We start from the raw sequence: 17976 nt of genomic DNA, 5'->3' as shown, positions 1-17976 counted from the left end.
CACTGTTCCCCGGCCACACTTGGCAGTAGGTCCCGGGGAGGAATAATGCCCATGGAAGTAGGAGCTCCTACTTCCAAAGGGGCAAGTCAGCGGGAGAAGCCACTTGGCCTATCCGGCAAAGAGTCACTGTTCCCCGGCTACACTTGGCAGTAGGTCCCGGGGAGGAATAATGACCATGGAAGTAAGAGCTCCTACTTCCAAAGGGGCAAGTCAGCGGGAGAAGCCACTTGGCCTATCCGGCCAAGAGTCACTGTTCCCCGGCCACACTTGGCAGTAGGTCCCGGGGAGGAATAATGCCCATGGAAGTAAGAGCTCCTACTTCCAAAGGGGCAAGTCAGCGGGAGAAGCCACTTGGCCTATCCGGCCAAGAGTCACTGTTCCCCGGCCACACTTGGCAGTAGGTCCCGGGGAGGAATAATGCCCATGGAAGTAGGAGCTCCTACTTCCAAAGGGGCAAGTCAGCGGGAGAAGCCACTTGGCCTATCCGGCCAAGAGTCACTGTCCCCCGGCCACACTTGGCAGTAGGTCCCGGGGAGGAATAATGCCCATGGAAGTAGGAGCTCCTACTTCCAAAGGGGCAAGTCAGCGGGAGAAGCCACTTCGCCTACCCGGCCAAGTGTCACTGTCCCCCGGCCAGACTTGGCGGCAAGTCCCGGGGAGGAATAATGCCCATGGAAGTAGGAGCTCCTACTTCCAAAGGGGCAAGTCAGCGGGAGAAGCCACTTCGCTTACCCGGCCAAGTGTCACTGTCCCCCGGCCAGACTTGGCGGCAAGTCCCGGGGAGGAATAATGCCCATGGAAGTAGGAGCTCACTTGGCTCTAAGTCTTCGAGAGGTATAATGCCCATGGAAGTAAGAGCTCCTACTTCCAAAGGGGCAAGTCAGCGGGAGAAGCCACTTCGCCTACCCGGCCAAGTGTCACTGTCCCCCGGCCAGACTTGGCGGCAAGTCCCGGGGAGGAATAATGCCCATGGAAGTAGGAGCTCCTACTTCCAAAGGGGCAAGTCAGCGGGAGAAGCCACTTCGCCTACCCGGCCAAGTGTCACTGTCCCCCGGCCAGACTTGGCGGCAAGTCCCGGGGAGGAATAATGCCCATGGAAGTAGGAGCTCCTACTTCCAAAGGGGCAAGTCAGCGGGAGAAGCCACTTCGCCTACCCGGCCAAGTGTCACTGTCCCCCGGCCAGACTTGGCGGCAAGTCCCGGGGAGGAATAATGCCCATGGAAGTAGGAGCTCACTTGGCTCTAAGTCTTCGAGAGGTATAATGCCCATGGAAGTAAGAGCTCCTACTTCCAAAGGGGCAAGTCAGCGGGAGAAGCCACTTCGCCTACCCGGCCAAGTGTCACTGTCCCCCGGCCAGACTTGGCGGCAAGTCCCGGGGAGGAATAATGCCCCATGGAGCTCGGGCAGACTAGAAGTAACCTCGTCTGCCAGCTGGAGGGCGCCCTTCCCGGAGCGGAGGGGACCCCCTTGGCCACAAAGTGCAAGCCGAGTTTGGAGCTCGAAACCCGGCCACGCTTGGTCGTAGGTCCCGGTGAGGAACATGGCCATGGAAGTCGGAGCTCAAACCTCCAAATTGACCTCAGCGGGAGCACTTGCTGAGGCTGCCCGGGCATGGGTTACTGTTCCCCGGGCACACTTGGTCGTAGGTCCAAGTGTGGAACGTGTCCATGGAAGTTGAAGTGAAGAGAACCGCGAAAGGGAGTTTTTGCGCGAAGCCGCGGCCGAGGAGGGCTCACCGATCCCGGCGTGATTTCTGCCAGGCCCGGTACCCAAACCGAACTCCGCATGGTGGCTGGATCCGCGACCCTGGAACCCTGGGCCGGGAGCCTAGGGGCGAGAGGGGCCCCATGGAGCTCGGGCAGACTAGAAGTACCCTCGTCTGCCCGCTGGAGGGCGCCCTTCCCGGAGCGGAGGGGACCCCCCAAGCGACCAAGTGCAAGCCGAGTTTGGAGCTCGAAACCCGGCCACACTTGGTAGTATGTCCCGGTGAGGAACATGCCCATGGAAGTAAGAGCTCAGCGGGAGCAGCCACTCAGGCTACCCGGGAATGTGTCACTGTCCCCCGGCCAAGACTTGGCGGCAAGTCCCGGGGAGGAATAGTGCCCATGGAAGTAGCTCAGCGGGAGCAGCCGCTCAGGCTACCCGGGAATGTGTCACTGTCCCCCGGCCAGACTTGGCGGCAGGTCCCGGGGAGGAATAGTGCTCATGGAAGTAGCTCAGCGGGAGCAGCTGCTGAGGCTACCCGGGAATGTGTCACTGTCCCTGGGCCACACTTGGTCGTTGGTTCCTGATGAGGAACATGCCCATGGAAGTAAGAGTTCAGCGGGAGAAGCCGCTCAGGCTACCCGGGAATGTGTCACTGTCCCCCGGCCAGACTTGGCGGCAGGTCCCGGGGAGGAATAGTGCCCATGGAAGTCGGAGCTCCAACCTCCAAGTTGACCTCAGCGGGAGCAGCCGCTGAGGCTACCCGGGCATGGGTGACTGTTCCCCGGCCACACTTGGTCGGAGGTCCCGGTGTGGAACATGCCCATGGAAGTTGAAGGGAAGAGAACCGCGAAAGGGAGTTTGGAGGCTGAGCCGCGGCCGAGGAGGTCTCACCGATCCCGGCGTGATTCCAGCCAGGCCCGGTACCCTATACCGAACTCGACAGGGTGGCTGTATCCGGGACCCTGGAACCCTGGGCGGGGAGCCTAGGGGCGAGAGGGGCCCCATGGAGCTCGGGCAGACTAGAAGTACCCTCGTCTGCCCGCTGGAGGGCGCCCTTCCCGGAGCGGAGGGGACCCCCCAAGCGACCAAGTGCAAGCCGAGTTTGGAGCTCGAAACCCGGCCACACTTGGTAGTATGTCCCGGTGAGGAACATGCCCATGGAAGTAAGAGCTCAGCGGGAGCAGCCACTCAGGCTACCCGGGAATGTGTCACTGTCCCCCGGCCAAGACTTGGCGGCAAGTCCCGGGGAGGAATAGTGCCCATGGAAGTAGCTCAGCGGGAGCAGCTGCTGAGGCTACCCGGGAATGTGTCACTGTCCCCCGGCCAGACTTGGCGGCAGGTCCCGGGGAGGAATAGTGCTCATGGAAGTAGCTCAGCGGGAGCAGCTGCTGAGGCTACCCGGGAATGTGTCACTGTCCCTGGGCCACACTTGGTCGTTGGTTCCTGATGAGGAACATGCCCATGGAAGTAAGAGTTCAGCGGGAGAAGCCGCTCAAGCTACCCGGGAATGTGTCACTGTCCCCCGGCCAGACTTGGCGGCAGGTCCCGGGGAGGAACAGTGCCCATGGAAGTCGGAGCTCCAACCTCCAAGTTGACCTCAGCGGGAGCACTTGCTGAGGCTACCCGGGCATGGGCGACTGTTCCCCGGCCACACTTGGTCGGAGGTCCCGGTGTGGAACATGCCCATGGAAGTTGAAGGGAAGAGAACCGCGAAAGGGAGTTTGGAGGCTGAGCCGCGGCCGAGGAGGTCTCACCGATCCCGGCGTGATTCCAGCCAGGCCCGGTACCCTATACCGAACTCGACAGGGTGGCTGTATCCGGGACCCTGGAACCCTGGGCGGGGAGCCTAGGGGCGAGAGGGGCCCCATGGAGCTCGGGCAGACTAGAAGTACCCTCGTCTGCCCGCTGGAGGGCGCCCTTCCCGGAGCGGAGGGGACCCCCCAAGCGACCAAGTGCAAGCCGAGTTTGGAGCTCGAAACCCGGCCACACTTGGTAGTTGGTCCCGGTGAGGAACATGCCCATGGAAGTAAGAGCTCAGCGGGAGCAGCCACTCAGGCTACCCGGCAATGTGTCACTGTCCCCCGGCCAAGACTTGGCGGCAAGTCCCGGGGAGGAATAGTGCCCATGGAAGTAGCTCAGCGGGAGCAGCTGCTGAGGCTACCCGGGAATGTGTCACTGTCCCCCGGCCAGACTTGGCGGCAGGTCCCGGGGAGGAATAGTGCTCATGGAAGTAGCTCAGCGGGAGCAGCTGCTGAAGATACCCGGGAATGTGTCACTGTCCCTGGGCCACACTTGGTCGTTGGTTCCTGATGAGGAACATGCCCATGGAAGTAAGAGTTCAGCGGGAGAAGCCGCTCAGGCTACCCGGGAATGTGTCACTGTCCCCCGGCCAGACTTGGCGGCAGGTCCCGGGGAGGAATAGTGCCCATGGAAGTCGGAGCTCCAACCTCCAAGTTGACCTCAGCGGGAGCACTTGCTGAGGCTACCCGGGCATGGGCGACTGTTCCCCGGCCACACTTGGTCGGAGGTCCCGGTGTGGAACATGCCCATGGAAGTTGAAGGGAAGAGAACCGCGAAAGGGAGTTTGGAGGCTGAGCCGCGGCCGAGGAGGTCTCACCGATCCCGGCGTGATTCCAGCCAGGCCCGGTACCCTATACCGAACTCGGCAGGGTGGCTGTATCCGGGACCCTGGAACCCTGGGCGGGGAGCCTAGGGGCGAGAGGGGCCCCATGGAGCTCGGGCAGACTAGAAGTACCCTCGTCTGCCCGCTGGAGGGCGCCCTTCCCGGAGCGGAGGGGACCCCCAAGCGACCAAGTGCAAGCCGAGTTTGGAGCTCGAAACCCGGCCACACTTGGTAGTATGTCCCGGTGAGGAACATGCCCATGGAAGTAAGAGCTCAGCGGGAGCAGCCACTCAGGCTACCCGGCAATGTGTCACTGTCCCCCGGCCAAGACTTGGCGGCAAGTCCCGGGGAGGAATAGTGCCCATGGAAGTAGCTCAGCGGGAGCAGCCGCTCAGGCTACCCGGGAATGTGTCACTGTCCCCCGGCCAGACTTGGCGGCAGGTCCCGGGGAGGAATAGTGCTCATGGAAGTAGCTCAGCGGGAGCAGCTGCTGAAGATACACGGGAATGTGTCACTGTCCCTGGGCCACACTTGGTCGTTGGTTCCTGATGAGGAACATGCCCATGGAAGTAAGAGTTCAGCGGGAGAAGCCGCTCAGGCTACCCGGGAATGTGTCACTGTCCCCCGGCCAGACTTGGCGGCAGGTCCCGGGGAGGAATAGTGCCCATGGAAGTCGGAGCTCCAACCTCCAAGTTGACCTCAGCGGGAGCACTTGCTGAGGCTACCCGGGCATGGGCGACTGTTCCCCGGCCACACTTGGTCGGAGGTCCCGGTGTGGAACATGCCCATGGAAGTTGAAGGGAAGAGAACCGCGAAAGGGAGTTTGGAGGCTGAGCCGCGGCCGAGGAGGTCTCACCGATCCCGGCGTGATTCCAGCCAGGCCCGGTACCCTATACCGAACTCGGCAGGGTGGCTTTATCCGGGACCCTGGAACCCTGGGCGGGGAGCCTAGGGGCGAGAGGGGCCCCATGGAGCTCGGGCAGACTAGAAGTACCCTCGTCTGCCCGCTGGAGGGCGCCCTTCCCGGAGCGGAGGGGACCCCCCAAGCGACCAAGTGCAAGCCGAGTTTGGAGCTCGAAACCCGGCCACACTTGGTAGTATGTCCCGGTGAGGAACATGCCCATGGAAGTAAGAGCTCAGCGGGAGCAGCCACTCAGGCTACCCGGGAATGTGTCACTGTCCCCCGGCCAAGACTTGGCGGCAGGTCCCGGGGAGGAATAGTGCCCATGGAAGTAGCCCAGCGGGAGCAGCCGCTCAGGCTACCCGGGAATGTGTCACTGTCCCCCGGCCAGACTTGGCGGCAGGTCCCGGGGAGGAATAGTGCTCATGGAAGTAGCTCAGCGGGAGCAGCTGCTGAGGCTACCCGGGAATGTGTCACTGTCCCTGGGCCACACTTGGTCGTTGGTTCCTGATGAGGAACATGCCCATGGAAGTAAGAGTTCAGCGGGAGAAGCCGCTCATGCTACCCGGGAATGTGTCACTGTCCCCCGGCCAGACTTGGCGGCAGGTCCCGGGGAGGAATAGTGCCCATGGAAGTCGGAGCTCCAACCTCCAAGTTGACCTCAGCGGGAGCACTTGCTGAGGCTACCCGGGCATGGGTGACTGTTCCCCGGCCACACTTGGTCGGAGGTCCCGGTGTGGAACATGCCCATGGAAGTTGAAGGGAAGAGAACCGCGAAAGGGAGTTTGGAGGCTGAGCCGCGGCCGAGGAGGTCTCACCGATCCCGGCGTGATTCCAGCCAGGCCCGGTACCCTATACCGAACTCGGCAGGGTGGCTGTATCCGGGACCCTGGAACCCTGGGCGGGGAGCCTAGGGGCGAGAGGGGCCCCATGGAGCTCGGGCAGACTAGAAGTACCCTCGTCTGCCCGCTGGAGGGCGCCCTTCCCGGAGCGGAGGGGACCCCCAAGCGACCAAGTGCAAGCCGAGTTTGGAGCTCGAAACCCGGCCACACTTGGTAGTATGTCCCGGTGAGGAACATGCCCATGGAAGTAAGAGCTCAGCGGGAGCAGCCACTCAGGCTACACGGGAATGTGTCACTGTCCCCCGGCCAAGACTTGGCGGCAAGTCCCGGGGAGGAATAGTGCCCATGGAAGTAGCTCAGCGGGAGCAGCCGCTCAGGCTACCCGGGAATGTGTCACTGTCCCCCGGCCAGACTTGGCGGCAGGTCCCGGGGAGGAATAGTGCTCATGGAAGTAGCTCAGCGGGAGCAGCTGCTGAAGATACCCGGGAATGTGTCACTGTCCCTGGGCCACACTTGGTCGTTGGTTCCTGATGAGGAACATGCCCATGGAAGTAAGAGTTCAGCGGGAGAAGCCGCTCAGGCTACCCGGGAATGTGTCACTGTCCCCCGGCCAGACTTGGCGGCAGGTCCCGGGGAGGAATAGTGCCCATGGAAGTCGGAGCTCCAACCTCCAAGTTGACCTCAGCGGGAGCACTTGCTGAGGCTACCCGGGCATGGGCGACTGTTCCCCGGCCACACTTGGTCGGAGGTCCCGGTGTGGAACATGCCCATGGAAGTTGAAGGGAAGAGAACCGCGAAAGGGAGTTTGGAGGCTGAGCCGCGGCCGAGGAGGTCTCACCGATCCCGGCGTGATTCCAGCCAGGCCCGGTACCCTATACCGAACTCGGCAGGGTGGCTTTATCCGGGACCCTGGAACCCTGGGCGGGGAGCCTAGGGGCGAGAGGGGCCCCATGGAGCTCGGGCAGACTAGAAGTACCCTCGTCTGCCCGCTGGAGGGCGCCCTTCCCGGAGCGGAGGGGACCCCCCAAGCGACCAAGTGCAAGCCGAGTTTGGAGCTCGAAACCCGGCCACACTTGGTAGTTGGTCCCGGTGAGGAACATGCCCATGGAAGTAAGAGCTCAGCGGGAGCAGCCACTCAGGCTACCCGGGAATGTGTCACTGTCCCCCGGCCAAGACTTGGCGGCAAGTCCCGGGGAGGAATAGTGCCCATGGAAGTAGCTCAGCGGGAGCAGCCACTCAGGCTACCCGGGAATGTGTCACTGTCCCTCGGCCACACTTGGTCGTAGGTCCCGGTGAGGAACATGCCCATGGAAGTCGGAGCTCCAACCTCCAACCGGGTGAAGCCTCCGAGAGCTAGCCGGGAATAGGGCGCCAATCCCGGCTACCGCCCTCCAGGCTTGCCCCGGTCGAAAGACCTACGTCCTCGCACCAGCACAAGCGCAAAAATTTTCTAAGTGTGGGAGAACCGAGGACCCGCCCGGTGGCACTCTGCCTCTCGCTGCCGCCCTCCTGGAAGCGTCCTCGGTCACTGTGTGTGCGGCAGATATCAGAGCTCCGGAAAGGTGAAAAAGAACCGGTAAGAGGGCGAATCCGGCAGCTCCCTGCCGGGCGAGGACCACCGCGAGCGGCGGGGACGTCAGACGGGAGACGCGCGGCGGACCTTCCGTCGGAGTGCCTGGGATTTTGACCTCGGAGAAGTTCGAAAAAATTATGCGGTCGGAGCTGTCTGCCCCGGCCGGGGAAGGCTCACCGCCGGCGGCTGCCAACCCCTGGCTTGCCCGCTGGATGCCCTTTCGGAGGCTGCTGAAAAAGAACTGTCAGGCGGGCACCTCTCGGAAGAACCGCAGACCAAAACGACCGGTAAAAATTTTGGGCGATCCGACACGTAGTGCACCTTCGGCGGCAGAGAAAAGCAGCAAAAATACCGGTCAGAGAAGGGGAGTTTTGGTCGACTCTGCCAGGTTTTTGCACTAAGTCAGATCCGTAATGCCAGCGGGACTGAGTCGCTTTTGCGTGCCGTGGTCCTGGAGGCCTGCTCGGACAGAGCGGTCCTTCGGGTCCCGCGGGAAGGGGCATTTCATGTTCCTCTGCGGGAGGTGATCCATTTTCTGCGGGAAATGGCGAGCCCCTTCGGCTACAAGAGTGTGTAGGTCCCGCTCAACAGTCTACGTCCTTAACCATCGGGGACTTTGTAGATTTTGCCCAAAATCGCTCTCCGCAGAACAGAGCGTGAGGTCTCCGCGGCGGAGGCCGGAAAAGGTGCGAGGTGAGCGGCATGGTATGACTGGGCTCGTGCCGCTCACTGCTACCCGGAGCGTGGCGCCCTCCGGGTAAAAAGCTAGCCGGGGCGAGTAGGTGGGTTGACGGGCGCATAAGCAACGCCGTCCCCGCCGTACAAGGTGCCGGTGGCCTGGCGAACCACCGGCGTAAGGCTAGCCAGGGCGTACCGCGGGGCAGAGGGCGCATAAGCCACGCTCTCTCTCCATCCCACCAGCACAAGCGAAAAATTTTCAAAGTGTGGGAGAACCGGCTTCCCGACCGGTGGCACTCTGCCTCTCTCTGCCGCCCTCCTGGAAGCGTCCTCGGTCACTCGGAGTACGGCAGATTTAAGAGCTCCGGAATGGTGAAAAAGAACCGGAGAGAGGGCGACTCCGGCTTCTCTCTGCCGGGCGAGGACCACCGCAGGCGGCGGGGACCTCTGACAGGAGGCGGCGCTGCGGGCAGGCTTTCTAAGTGCCTGGGCTTTTGGCCTCGGCGAAAGTCGAAAAAATTATGCGGTCGGAGCTTTCTGCCCCGGCCGGGGAAGGCTCACCGCCGGCGGCTGCCAACCCCTGGCTTGCCCGCTGGATGCCCTTTCGGAGGCTGCTGAAAAAGAACTGTCAGGCGGGCACCTCTCGGAAGAACCGCAGACCAAAACGACCGGTAAAAATTTTGGGCGATCCGACCCGTAGTGCACCTTCGGCGGCAGAGAAAAGCAACAAAAATACCGGTCAGAGAAGGGGAGTTTTGGTCGACTCTGCCAGGTTTTTGCACTAAGTCAGATCCGTAATGCCAGCGGGACTGAGTCGCTTTTGCGTGCCGTGGTCCTGGAGGCCTGCTCGGACAGAGCGGTCCTGCGGGTCCCGCGGGAAGGGGCATTTCATGTTCCTCTGCGGGAGGTGATCCATTTTCTGCGGGAAATGGCGAGCCCCTTCGGCTACAAGAGTGTGTAGGTCCCGCTCAACAGTCTACGTCCTTAACCATCGGGGACTTTGTAGATTTTGCCCAAAATCGCTCTCCGCAGAACAGAGCGTGAGGTCTCCGCGGCGGAGGCCGGAAAAGGTGCGAGGTGAGCGGCATGGTATGACTGGGCTCGTGCCGCTCACTGCTACCCGGAGCGTGGCGCCCTCCGGGTAAAAGGCTAGCCGGGGCGAGTAGGTGGGATGACGGGCGCATAAGCAACGCCGTCCCCGCCGTACAAGGTGCCGGTGGCCTGGCGAACCACCGGCGTAAGGCTAGCCAGGGCGTACCGCGGGGCAGAGGGCGCATAAGCCACGCTCTCTCTCCATCCCACCAGCACAAGCGAAATATTTTCAAAGTGTGGGAGAACCGGCTTCCCGACCGGTGGCACTCTGCCTCTCGCTGCCGCCCTCCTGGAAGCGTCCTCGGTCACTCGGAGTACGGCAGATTTAAGAGCTCCGGAATGGTGAAAAAGAACCGGAGAGAGGGCGACTCCGGCTTCTCTCTGCCGGGCGAGGACCACCGCAGGCGGCGGGGACGTCTGACAGGAGACGGCGCTGCGGGCAGGCTTTAAAAGTGCATGGGGTTTTGGCCTCGGCAAAAGTCGAAAAAATTATGCGGTCGGAGCTGTCTGCCCCGGCCGGGGAAGGCTCACCGCCGGCGGCTGCCAACCCCTGGCTTGCCCGCTGGATGCCCTTTCGGAGGCTTCTGAAAAAGAACTGTCAGGCGGGCACCTCTCGGAAGAACCGCAGACCAAAACGACCGGTAAAAATTTTGGGCGATCCGACCCGTAGTGCACCTTCGGCGGCAGAGAAAAGCAACAAAAATACCGGTCAGAGAAGGGGAGTTTTGGTCGACTCTGCCAGGTTTTTGCACTAAGTCAGATCCGTAATGCCAGCGGGACTGAGTCGCTTTTGCGTGCCGTGGTCCTGGAGGCCTGCTCGGACAGAGCGGTCCTGCGGGTCCCGCGGGAAGGGGCATTTCATGTTCCTCTGCGGGAGGTGATCCATTTTCTGCGGGAAATGGCGAGCCCCTTCGGCTACAAGAGTGTGTAGGTCCCGCTCAACAGTCTACGTCCTTAACCATCGGGGACTTTGTAGATTTTGCCCAAAATCGCTCTCCGCAGAACAGAGCGTGAGGTCTCCGCGGCGGAGGCCGGAAAAGGTGCGAGGTGAGCGGCATGGTATGACTGGGCTCGTGCCGCTCACTGCTACCCGGAGCGTGGCGCCCTCCGGGTAAAAGGCTAGCCGGGGCGAGTAGGTGGGATGACGGGCGCATAAGCAACGCCGTCCCCGCCGTACAAGGTGCCGGTGGCCTGGCGAACCACCGGCGTAAGGCTAGCCAAGGGCGTACCGCGGGGCAGAGGGCGCATAAGCCACGCTCTCTCTCCATCCCACCAGCACAAGCGAAAAATTTTCAAAGTGTGGGAGAACCGGCTTCCCGACCGGTTGCACTCTGCCTCTCGCTGCCGCCGTCCTGGAAGCGTCCTCGGTCACTCGGAGTACGGCAGATTTAAGAGCTCCGGAATGGTGAAAAAGAACCGGAGAGAGGGCGACTCCGGCTTCTCTCTGCCGGGCGAGGACCACCGCAGGCGGCGGGGACGTCTGACAGGAGACGGCGCTGCGGGCAGGCTTTAAAAGTGCATGGGGTTTTGGCCTCGGAGAAAGTCGAAAAAATTATGCGGTCGGAGCTGTCTGCCCCGGCCGGGGAAGGCTCACCTCCGGCGGCTGCCAACCCCTGGCTTGCCCGCTGGATGGCCTTTCGGAGGCTGCTGAAAAAGAACTGTCAGGCGGGCACCTCTCGGAAGAACCGCAGACCAAAACGACCGGTAAAAATTTTGGGCGATCCGACCCGTAGTGCACCTTCGGCGGCAGAGAAAAGCAACAAAAATACCGGTCAGAGAAGGGGAGTTTTGGTCGACTCTGCCAGGTTTTTGCACTAAGTCAGATCCGTAATGCCAGCGGGACTGAGTCGCTCTTGCGTGCCGTGGTCCTGGAAGCCTGCTCGGACAGAGTGGTCCTTCGGGTCCCGCGGGAAGGGGCATTTCATGTTCCTCTGCGGGAGGTGATCCATTTTCTGCGGGAAATGGCGAGCCCCTTCGGCTACAAGAGTGTGTAGGTCCCGCTCAACAGTCTACGTCCTTAACCATCGGGGACTTTGTAGATTTTGCCCAAAATCGCTCTCCGCAGAACAGAGCGGGAGGTCTCCGCGGCGGAGGCCGGAAAAGGTGCGAGGTGAGCGGCATGGTATGACTGGGCTCGTGCCGCTCACTGCTACCCGGAGCGTGGCGCCCTCCGGGTAAAAGGCTAGCCGGGGCGAGTAGGTGGATTGACGGGCGCATAAGCAACGCCGTCCCCGCCGTACAAGGTGCCGGTGGCCTGGCGAACCACCGGCGTAAGGCTAGCCAAGGGCGTACCGCGGGGCAGAGGGCGCATAAGCCACGCCGTCCCCGCTGTACAAGGTGCCGGTGGCCTGGCGAACCACCGGCGTAAGGCTAGCCAAGGGCGTACCGCGGGGCAGAGGGCGCATAAGCCACGCTCTCTCTCCATCCCACCAGAACAAGCGAAAAAATTTCAAAGTGTGGGAGAACCGGCTTCCCGACCGGTGGCACTCTGCCTCTCGCTGCCGCCCTCCTGGAAGCGTCCTCGGTCACTCGGTGTCCGGCAGATTTCAGAGCTCCGGAATGGTGAAAAAGAACCGGTGAGAGGGCGAATCCGGCTTCTCTCTGCCGGGCGAGGACCACCGCAGGCGGCAAGGGACGTCTGCCAGGAGACGGCGCTGCGGGCAGGCTTTAAAAGTGCATGGGGTTTTGGCCTCGGCGAAAGTCGAAAAAATTTTGCGGTCGGAGCTGTCTGCCCCGGCCGGGGAAGGCTCACCGCCGGCGGCTGCCAACCCCTGGCTTGCCCGCTGGATGCCCTTTCGGAGGCTGCTGAAAAAGAACTGTCAGGCGGGCACCTCTCGGAAGAACCGCAGACCAAAACGACCGGTAAAAATTTTGGGCGATCCGACCCTCAGTGCACCTTCGGCGGCAGAGAAAAGCAACAAAAACACCGGTCAAAGAAGGGAGGTTTTGGTCGACTCTGCCTGGTTTTTGCACTAAGTCAGATCCGTAATGCCAGCGGGACTGAGTCGCTTTTGCGTGCCGTGGTCCTGGAGGCCTGCTCGGACAGAGCGGTCCTTCGGGTCCCGCGGGAAGGGGCATTTCATGTTCCTCTGCGGGAGGTGGTCCATTTTCTGCGGGAAATGGCGAGCCCCATCGGCTACAAGAGTGTGTAGGTCCCGCTCAACAGTCTACGTCCTTAACCATCGGGGACTTTGTAGATTTTGGCAGAAATCGCCCCCCGCAGGTCCTAGCGGGAGGTCTCCGCGGCGGAGGCCGGAGAGGGCGCGAGGTGAGCGGCATGGTATGACTGGGTTCGTGCCGCTCACTGGTACCCGGAGCGTGGCGCCCTCCGGGTAAAAGGCTAGCCGGGGCGAGTAGGTGGGTTGACGGGCGCATAAGCCACGCCGTCCCCGCCGTACAAGGTGCCGGTGGCCTGGCGAACCACCGGCGTAAGGCCAGCCAGGGCGGACCGCGGGGCAGAGGGCGCATAAGCCACGCTCTCTCTCCATCCCACCAGAACAAGCGAAAAATTTTCAAAGTGTGGGAGAACCGGCGACCCGACCGGTGGCACTCTGCCTCTCGCTGCCGCCCTCCTGGAAGCGTCCTCGGTCACTCGGTGTCCGGCAGATTTCAGAGCTCCGGAATGGTGAAAAAGAACCGGAGAGGGGGCGACTCCGGCTTCTCTCTGCCGGGCGAGGACCACCGCAGGCGGCAAGGGACGTCTGACAGGAGACGGCGCTGCGGGCAGGCTTTAAAAGTGCATGGGGTTTTGGCCTCGGCGAAAGTCGAAAAAATTTTGCGGTCGGAGCCGTCTGCCCCGGCCGGGGAAGGCTCACCGCCGGCGGCTGCCAACCCCTGGCTTGCCCGCTGGATGGCCTTTCGGAGGCTGCTGAAAAAGAACTGTCAGGCGGGCACCTCTCGGAAGAACCGCAGACCAAAACGACCGGTAAAAATTTTGGGCGATCCGACCCTCAGTGCACCTTCGGCGGCAGAGAAAAGCATCAAAAATACCGGTCAAAGAAGCGAGGTTTTGGTCGACTCTGCCAGGTTTTTGCACAAAGTGTTGGCATCGTGCGGCGTCGCGCTTTGCCGTACCGTATCCCCAATGGAGCGGCGCCCGGCGGGGTAGGCTAGCCATGTGAGGTCGAGGGCGGGAGGACGGGACGTAAGCCAGGCCGTTCTCCACAAGAAATTCCGGACGCGGAGACCCCTTCTCCGCCCTACGGTCCCCAATGGGGTGGCGCCCGGCGGGTGAGGCTAGCCATGGGAGGACGGGACGTAAGCCAGGCCGTTCTCCACAAGAAATTCCGTACGCGGAGACCCTTCTCCGCCCTACGGTCCCCAATGGGGTGGCGCCCGGCGGGTGAGGCTAGCCATGTGAGGTCGAGGGCGGGAGGACGGGACGTAAGCCAGGCCGTTCTCCACAAGTAAATTCCGGACGCGGAGACCCCTTCTCCGCCCTACGGTCCCCAATGGGGTGGCGCCCGGCGGGTGAGGCTAGCCGTGTGAGGTCGAGGGCGGGAGGACGGGACGTAAGCCAGGCCGTTCTCCACAAGTAAATTCCGGACGCGGAGACCCCTTCTCCGCCCTACGGTCCCCAATGGGGTGGCGCCCGGCGGGTGAGGCTAGCCATGTGAGGTCGAGGGCGGGAGGACGGGACGTAAGCCAGGCCGTTCTCCACAAGTAAATTCCGGACGCGGAGACCCCTTCTCCGCCCTACGGTCCCCAATGGGGTGGCGCCCGGCGGGTGAGGCTAGCCGTGTGAGGTCGAGGGCGGGAGGACGGGACGTAAGCCAGGCCGTTCTCCACAAGTAAATTCCGGACGCGGAGACCCCTTCTCCGCCCTACGGTCCCCAATGGGGTGGCGCCCGGCGGGTGAGGCTAGCCATGTGAGGTCGAGGGCGGGAGGACGGGACGTAAGCCAGGCCGTTCTCCACAAGTAAATTCCGGACGCGGAGACCCCTTCTCCGCCCTACGGTCCCCAATGGGGTGGCTCCCGGCGGGTGAGGCTAGCCATGTGAGGTCGAGGGCGGGAGGACGGGACGCAAGCCAGGCCGTTCTCCACAAACTCCCAGCGGTAGAGTCTCGGCTCTCCGCTCTTTTGATCGATCTGACACAGCGCGATCCGGCGGGGCAGGGCACTTTGCTCGGTCAGGGGTATTGGCCCCGGCCGGTTTATGGTAAAGCGTTCCTTAGCCTCAGTCTTGGTCGCGCATCAATCCCCCGCTCCCCGTGAGCGGCTGTCGTCCTCTGCCTAAGGTTGTGTAGCGCGGTGCCAGTGTGGTCCTCGCACGGCCCCGCTCCTGCCACAGCGGTAGGACTCTCTGCTTCGGCTGAGGTTTGCTACGAAGCGTATGGAACGGGCGTACTCCACCGTACCGTGGGTGGGGGGCGGCGGCGGCGGCGGCAGCGTCCAGCGCGGAGCTCCGGCTCCCGCGGCAGCGCCTCGCCTAGTGTCCCTCGGGCAAGTCCAATCGCCCCCCGCCCGGTCGGAGAGCGCAGACACACCTCTGTGTCCACGGTTTATTTCCGCAGCACGAAAAGGGACGGCTCCCGCCTGCTCCTCGCGGCGGCGACGAGGCTTAGACCCACCGTGGCGTATCCGCGGTAGGTATGCTCGTCGGTCGGAGGAGCGGTTGCGGTCGAGTGGTCCCCAGTGTACCCTGTTAGCGCTGCCCGCCTACGCCTGAAGAGCTGCGGACCGAGAAAAAGGTTCGCTCCGCTGCTGACGGCGAAGCGCGCGGCACGCCGCGGAAGAGGAGAGGGAGCGGTCGCCCCCGGGGCGGCTCCCCTCCGAGTCCGGCAGAAGCAGAGATTGTAGCGGAGGGGGGGTTTCTAAATTCCCCGGGCGTGTTATCCCCAGCGGTAGCCTTTGAACTCTTCAACCGCAAGCACGATCGCACGTTCACAGCACCCGTCACTAGGAGCCGGGCCAGAGGCGGGCGGCAGACGAAACCGACATGAGCGCTTAAGGGTATTGCACCCCCGGCGCCCAGACCCTGGAAATTGAGTCTGCCCCCAAAGCCCACCCGCGTCCTCCTTGGCGCTCCCGGAGTACATGGTCGTAGATGGGCCATCGGTCGCTAATGCCAAACTGCGTCCCAGGGGTGCGTCCCCTCTGACCAACGGCAGACCCATCCCTCTCGCCAATCCGCGGATCCCCGCCAGGTCCCGAACAGGGCTCGTCCTTTAGCGTTTCAAATGCGCCCTCCCCGCCATACGAGGGGTTGAGGACCGTAGCCTTCCCTTACGAGAGGCACCAGGGGTGCGCCTGCTCGAGGGCCCGGCCGTGGGCGTAACGCTTGGGCCGCCCGGGGGAGTCGGTAGACCATGGGAGACCAACACTCGCACACGAACGTTGCCCGTGCTTTTGTGGAAGAGAGCTTCTTGCGAGGTTGTCGCTGCGGTGGCGCCCGGACAAACCCTATCCCTAAAACTTCTGGGGAATTGGCGTCTAAGCCTGCACCCTGCTCGGTATCCCTGCACCCACGAAGGGGGCCGTGGAAGGCTTGGGGTCGCGCCGGCGAAACCGACCGGATGCCCGGGGTACTGAACCCCCGGGGTCCCACCCTGGAAATTGAGCCGTCCGACCCCGCCACGTCTTCCTAGTGCTCTCCTTGGCTCCCCCGCCTGTGGGCATCGTTAGGGGCTGCGGTCATCAGCGCCGGCTAAGCTTCGGCAACACGGCCGACCCACCCCTTCGGCGCCTGGGGGTGCCTGGTCCCAGTCCGGGCCGTTCCGTAGGGGCGGCTATCCCTTACATGAGGGACTCGGTGCGTCCGCTCGGGCTGCGGGGCTCCGGCTCCGACAGCCGGGGAGCTGGTTTTGACCGCGGGCCTCCACGGGAACCGGCAGGGGCCGGACTAGGCGTCAAGCCGAAAATAACCCCGGCACCCTCTGCTTCCAAAGCGAGGGGACCTTTGGCCGAGCGGGGGCACCGGAAGCCGAACCGACCCCAACCCCTCTTCTTACCCCAGGGCTGGGCTGACCAATCCCCTGATCGGGTCTAAAATGGAAGAAGGGGATTCGAGGGAAGGGGCTGGCGGAAGGCAGTTGCCCGACGGAGTAGGCGAAGGCCAGGCCGTTTCCGAGTCCCGAGCAGAGGAGGGCGAACTCGGCTCTTCATCGACCGACGGCGAGGCGAGGGCGGTGGCTGCCGCGGGGAAGACTCCATTGCTCGTCAGCGCGCTAGGAGCGGGGCCGACTGGCTGCTCGGGGTATGGCATCCCCGGGGGCCCACCCTGGAAATCTTCGCTCCTCAGCCGCTGCAGGTTATAAGGTCCCGCCGCGCGTAAGCGCTCAACTCTCCGACCCACGGATGTCGAGCCCATGGTGAGCCGGCCGTTTCGTACGGGGAAAAGGGGTCCTCTGGCCCCACATCGATCGAGGGGGTTTAGATCCGCGGAGGCACGCACCGCGAGGCGAATCGCTGCTTTTCCCCAAGAGGTTAACCTTCAAACCACCGAGTAGGTTCGGGGCAGGGCCGACAGCCTGCACTGGGGAATTGCATCCCTGGTGGGGCGACCCTGGAAATCTCTGCCCCTTTCCACTCTTTCGGTTGGGCCTCTCGTCGGGGCGAGCGTAAGTCGGCAAGCAGACGTGGGAAGAGGCTTCTTACCGGTGACACTCCCTTCGTGAGAGAGGCAGGTACTCGCCCCGGACCCCGGTCCAAATCTGCGCGGGCTGGACGGTCTCGGCCCTAGCCGAAGGCCGCTCCCGCGAAGCCAGGGAGCCGAAAATAACCCCGACACCCTCCGCGACCTCGCGTGCTTCCAAAGCGAGGGGAACCTTTGGCCGAGCGGGGCACCCGAAGCCGAACCGACCCCAACCCCTCTTCTTACCCCAGGGCTGGGCTGACCAATCCCCTGATCGGGTCTAAAATGGAAGAAGGGGATTCGAGGGAAGGGGCTGGCGGAAGGCAGTTGCCCGACGGAGTAGGCGAAGGCCAGGCCGTTTCAAAATCCCGAGCAGAGGAAGGGCGAACGACGTTCTTCATCGACCGACGGCGAGGCTAGGGCGAGGGCGGTGGCTGCCGCGGGGAAGACTCCATTGCTTGCCAGCGTGCTAGGAGCGGGGCCGACAGGCTGCTCGGGGTATGGCATCCCCGGGGGCCCACCCTGGAAATCTTCGCTCCTCAGTCGCTGCAGGTTATAAGGTCCCGCCGCGCGTAAGCGCTCAACTCCCCGACCCACGGACGTCGAGCCCATGGTGAGCTGACAGTTTCGTACGGGGAAAAGGGGTCCTCTGGCCCCACATCGATCGAGGGGGTTTAGATCCGCGGAGGCACGCACCGCGAGGCGAATCGCTGCTTTTCCCCAAGAGGTTAACCTTCAAACCACCGAGTAGGTTCGGGGCAGGGCCGACTGTCTGCACTGGGGTATTGCATCCCTGGTGGGGCGACCCTGGAAATCTCTGCCCCTTTCCACTCTTTCGGTTGGGCCTCTCGTCGGGGCGAGCGTAAGTCGGCAAGCAGACGTGGGAAGAGGCTTCTTACCGGTGACACTCCCTTCGTGAGAGAGGCAGGTACTCGCCCCGCACCCCGGTCCAAATCTGCTCGGTCCGGCCGTCGTCGGCCCTAGCC

This window comes from Engystomops pustulosus, unplaced genomic scaffold (genome assembly GCF_040894005.1).
Source record: "Engystomops pustulosus unplaced genomic scaffold, aEngPut4.maternal MAT_SCAFFOLD_295, whole genome shotgun sequence".
NCBI lineage: Eukaryota > Metazoa > Chordata > Amphibia > Anura > Leptodactylidae > Engystomops > Engystomops pustulosus.
This window is presented reverse-complemented; position numbering follows the sequence as displayed.